Source organism: Rattus norvegicus, chromosome 9, assembly GCF_021556685.1.
Source record: "Rattus norvegicus strain SHRSP/BbbUtx chromosome 9, alternate assembly SHRSP_T2T, whole genome shotgun sequence".
Lineage (NCBI taxonomy): Eukaryota > Metazoa > Chordata > Mammalia > Rodentia > Muridae > Rattus > Rattus norvegicus.
The window spans coordinates 98,340,447-98,346,446 of record NC_141542.1 but is presented as its reverse complement, the minus strand read 5'-3'; positions in this window follow the sequence as shown (position 1 = coordinate 98,346,446).

Here is a 6,000-nt window from a genome sequence, read left to right as displayed (position 1 = left end):
CAAAGAGACTTTATTTTCACTGGATCCTACAAAATCATTTGGTGCTCTTGTCTCTGGACCATCTCTTCCAGGCTTTGGTGCACAAAATGTTAGGAACTCAGGATAGTTCTATATCTCTTAAAAATAATTAATGAGTAAATTTCTCAGGGAGGCTTCATTGATTAAGACTGGTTCATATATTTCTTATTAATTCCTATAGCTAATAAGGAACAGGGTCTTTATATAATTAGGGTAAGCACTTGCAATTCCCTGGTGACATCAGTCTAACCTGGCTGCTTTTATAAGGTAGAACTCATTCTTATCTTTCCTATTTATTCTGTGGTCACAAAGTGCTTCTGCTGTTTAAGATGTATCTGTGTCTTGAAAATGTAAAGACAGCCACTGGAAAAAATCAGTCATTTGTTCTTAATTTAATGGTAATTTTTAAAAGTTGATACATTTTAACATTAATATTAGTCTCAACAGAATTTTTTTGTTTTGAAGAGGTTAATATTTAATATGTATGTATACTTTCTGTAAATAGTTGTTTGTGACTGAAATGGCATTTTTATACTGCCCCACTCATGGTTGATTGTATTTTTCTTGTCCAAAATGGATGTGAGACTAACTCAGTTGGTCAGAATGTAAGTGTATCAAAGGGATAGGGTCTTTATTGGGGTAGTTTGATTGAAATATGGTCTCTATGGTGGGCCTAAACCAAAGGGGGCTTTGTATAAGAAGAGTAGATCTTGGTAAGTGTTCTTACCATAGAATCAGGACAAACCAAAGCCAAAGCACACAAGGAAACCCTTGGGGGGGAGAGATATGTTTATTACTTTAATTATGATGATGGATGTAAGCATAGGACTAGACTCATTTCATTGTACACATTGAACATGAATGGTTTTAATATATTAATTATGCATCAATGACACTATTTAAAATAAAGAACACAAGCTACGCAGAAGGAAGACCACATGAGGACACTTGGAGAGTTGGACATTTGTTAACATTCTGTCTAAACTCCACCCCCATAGTTACCTGGCAATAGCCAGGTATGCCTGACACTATAAAAGGGGCCCCCTCCTCCCTCTCTTGCTCCCTTTTTCTCTCTTGCTACTCTTCCCCTCTTCCCCCTTTGTCTCCTCTCTCCCCATTCCCTTTACCCCTTCTCTCCACATGCTCATGTCAGGCCTCTACTCCCCTTCTATTTCTTCTTCTTCTTCTTCTTCTTCTCTCTCTCTCTCTCTTTCTCTCTCTCTCTCTCTCTCTCTCTCTCTCTCTCTCTCTCTCTCCTACTAAACCTCTTAACTTCCCTCCCCATGTCCTGAATAAACTCTATTCTATACTATACCATCATACCATTGTCTGATTGGTCCATCAAGGAGAAGGGGTTCCTCAACATGGGCCGGCAGAGGTACCCCCTTCCTCATACATCACCACACCTCCATAGAACACAAACCCCTCTCTTTTTCTTTTTATAAACTCATCAGCGTCTATCAGTGGAAAAGGTGATAGCCTTTTCTCAGAAGAAAGCCAGCAGTCTCCTGTCCTCAGTTTTCCAGTTTGTAGAACCAAGTGAGGCTATATTTCTGCCATTTAAGCCTTCCAGTGTGTGTTCCTTTGTTACAGGAAGGCTAGCAAAGTAACACAATGCCTAAGTGTAGGAATTTATGTAATTAATGTAATTGGCCTCACAGATTATTTTTCCTTCAGAAAATGAAGCTGGTTGAAATACCTTCTAAGACTTTCTATGTTTGATATTATCTTTCTGTTTCTCTCCCCTCAAATTCCAATAAATTTCTCATTTCACAGCCATTTTTCATCAAAACTCTGTGAATATTGCTTCATTGCCTCCTGTCATTTTCTGTTATGAAAAGAATTTTAATATAACATGAAGGCTTTATCTTGCAGATAATCTCTTTAGTTTTCTGCCTTCATCTTGTAGATTTTTGTTTCTTTTATCTTCAAAATACAAATATATTGGGTTTGTGGTGTTCTTCAGAGAAATATAACCGGAAGTGTGTGTGTGTGTGTGTGTGTGTGTGTGTGTGTGTGTGTGTGTGTGTGTGTGTGTTTGGGAAGAGAGAGAGAATATAAATGGAAACTGGCTCATATAGTTATAGGTCTGTAATCTAGAGAAGTAAGCAAGCTGATGGAATTATTCTGTCCAAATCCAAAGGCTTGAGAACCTGAGTGCACTGGTGTGCATGTCAGAGTAGCAAAGCCCAAGGACCAAGAATAGCATTTTCTGAGGGCAAGAAAATGTAGATCTCCCAGCAAAGAGTCAGGGGAGGGCAGTACCAATAGACCAGTTTTACCTACCCACAGTGGGTAAGAATACCTTGCTTCCTCAATGGATTGCACCATATGCTAAACTTTCCCAGAAACATTGTTATCCATTCCAAAATAATACATTACTGAGCAATGCTTAGGTCAGCAAGCCGACTGTCATTAGCACAATAGACATAATAAAAATGTATGTATTTTGTTTGTTCTGTCTTGTTCTCAGAGCCCCTTTGACCTGAACTGACCTCCCCGCCCCACCCCCACTCCCTCAGCCCCGTCCCAGGTGCTCCTCAGGACACCCCACCCCCTCATCCCCCATCCCAGGTGCTCCTCAGGACCTTTTATTACTTTGAATGTTTCTTCTCTTCCTCCTCTCGAAACTGTTGTCATGGGTGTCATTGTCTCAAAATATCTTTTCCAAATCTCTATTTGTTGCACGTAATTTTCATACGAACCCTTAATTCACATACATTGACCAACCTCCATAGCATGTTCTGCCTTAGAAGAGCAGGGTTTGAGATGATTCTTATGAAAAATCTGCTGCTTTGTTTGCGGTTCTGCGTGGACCTTGGTTTGCTATCCAGACTGTTGGTGGCCATTTCTTTGTGCTAGTCTGCTGTTCATCTCTTTCCCTCCATGCAGTTTACCATTGCTGCGAGTTCTACTTGTGGCCACGTTCAGAGATAGTTAAGTGCATTTCTTGGTTTAATTCTCTTTCTCCTTTCCTCTCTATCTCTTATCTATCTTTACAAGGGAAAGGTTCAACACTGACAGTTCTGGTGAATTCTAACAGATACTTTGTGATGCCCTCTTCGTCCTTTCAGTCTTGTGGTAGAAGGAAAGAATGCTTCTATATTCGTTCTACTGATTTATCTACTGACCTTGGCTGGTGGGTGGGGATAGCTGACAGTGGGCATCCTGACACTATGTCAAAGAGCTTCTTTGCTGTTTCTTTTCTTCGTTGAGACAGTTGAAACAATTCCTCCAGTCTCTCATCACAGCTCTAGCCACTGAGAAACATAGTACCTTCATTGTCTGGGCTAACAAATCAATTAAATAGTTATTTTAATGGCAATCTCTATTTTCATCTTAAGTATTGCACTCATAGAGTGTCACCCACTCCTCACAGTGTACAATTGTGACTCACAGATAGCTTTTCTTCCATAGGGTTCATATCTGTTTCCTCCTCTTATATATATATGCATATATGTATATGTACATATGCATATACTATATGTTATCTGTATAGCATGCTAAATCCCTACCTTTTTGGGATGGTGGGTTGACATCTCCCTGGTTTCCATTTCTTGCACAGAGTCCTTCCAATTTGACATGTGTTTGCATTATTCAAGCACATACTCAGCCTCTCAGTAACACTGTTACAAATCCTTCCCATGCTTTTTCTTGGTGAAAATACTTGTGGAAGAGCCACTTTCTTTTACCAATAAGAAGACTAAGAAATGTGTATCAACATTGTAATACTGGGAGCAACAGTGGTAGCATAAATGGTGAGGTGAGGGCTTATTGTTATCTTTCACATGTATCTTTTTAAATCCCATGGAGTTGTTTACCATCTGTGAGCCCTCAAGGAAACCATGAAGTGTCACATATCAGCCCTGGCCTTTATAAGGCAGAATTAAGAATATACCTTTCCAGGCTATGATGAGGAATTTCCTAACTTTGAACACATACACAACATTTACTTTTCAAATATATACATGTGTCCACATGTGAATTTGTATATTTATATGCTGATTGTAATATACACTCATATATAGTACTGTAAACACAATATCAGACTATATTCGGGTGCCTCTTGATCTATGATTGTGAACATTTCAAGGAAACCATCAAATGCATTTGACACATGCAACCTAACAAACATCAGAGCTCAGCAACACAGCCCACCATAGGGCATGGATCGTTTACCTTCAAGATGGGATGACAAGTCGCACTCCTAGCCTCTGCCAGTCATCACTGTATATTGCTAGCCCAGATGTACAAGAACTTGGAGTACTCTTCTCAAGCTTTTTATCTGAAGCTTAGGAAGGAAGCACACTTGGCTTTTGCTCTGTGCATCAAAAACACAGGGGTGAAACCGTGCAGCTGTTAAGCGATGGAGCCAAAACATGAACTAAGCCAAGCTGACTTGCTTTGTAAACACCTGCCTTGCTGCCTCTCTCATGACATCACTCACCAGACATTGCGTGTTTGTGAGTGTGTGTGTGTTTCAGATGTTAAATGTTTCCAGTGATACAGGAGTTACTAATGGACTTTTGTATAATCATAAACATTTGCACCCAGAATGTATTTTTGAAAAAAGTCTATCACTATAATAAACACATGTTTAACATATTTGTCTTGGACATGCCTATGTCTCATACATAATACAAAGAATATCAGAAACAAGCTTTGGAGAGAGAAATAGCCAGTGAATACATGACTTGGGGTTCCTCGTGTGTCTTTGTATTGACAAGAAGAAAGAGAAGAATATATTGTTATTATTAGTTTTCAAATGTTACCTAGAGATGGAGTAGGGATGTTCTTCAGTGGTTTGCTATTTCTTTCACTTTGTGCAAGTTAATTGTCTGATATTTACTATAGACAAACCTTTTAAAAAATAATTTTTCATAGCACTTCATTCCTTTTATATAATTACATTTTATCTTCTGAGATCCTTTATTATAATTCTTCATTTTTACCTCTTCTTATATAGTGTTACTTTAGCAGCATGGAAGTCTTTCCTTTATGCTATTTGGATATCAAATTAATAGGTAAAAAATTTGTATTTGTAGATGTGATAACTTCATTGCTAATTCTACGAGTTCATTTCTTAGAGAATTTTTCATTGCTTTAAAATATTTTTTATTTTGTCAGTAGTACTATTGTGATGTTCCTAGTAAATACGAGCATGTGAATTTTGGTATAATCTAATAATTGTGAAACAAAAGAAAACATTTCAAAATTTGACCCATTATTTTACTCTTTGAGATGCCCCTACAGGGTTAATTGTGACATGCTAATAATTGTAGGAGTAAGTTACAAAAGTGTATATCAAATGACTGCTAACAACAGAAATGTCAGAAGTAGAGTGATAGATTGTGGTACAGTACAGTGGAGTGCTAATCATAACCATAATATTGAAAGGTGAAACATGGGGGTGAAGTACTGTATGTAGAAACATAAATTCTGTGGAAAAAATAAACATATATATATATATATATATATATATGTCACAAATCAAAGTGTTGGTAGTGTAAATTTTAGTGTTTTGAGATGTCTCAAACCCAGGAGTTGGCACATGCTTAGTAAGCATGCCAGCAATAAGGTACACGCCAGGCCAATGGATGAATCTTTTTAAAATATGGTTACTAGAGACTATGCTATGGCTTTAAAATATAATGTTTTATTAATGGATGAGAATTTCATGCAGTATATCTTGATCATATTCATCCCCACTCTCACTTCTTCCAGATACACCTTCACATCTCCACCATCTTCACGTCCTCCTTTATTTATTCATTTTTTAATATTCCATTGGGCCCAATTCATGCTATCCACATGCTTAGGAGTATGGAGCTTGATCCATTTACCAGAGACCACACCCTTGAAGAAAATTAACTCTTTCTCTCTCGGAAGTCTTCAGCTCTCAATTGCTCCTCAGTAAGGGTGGAGACCTGTGAGCTCGTCTCCTACCAAAATGTTGACAGGCTCAACATAGCACTGCACTCA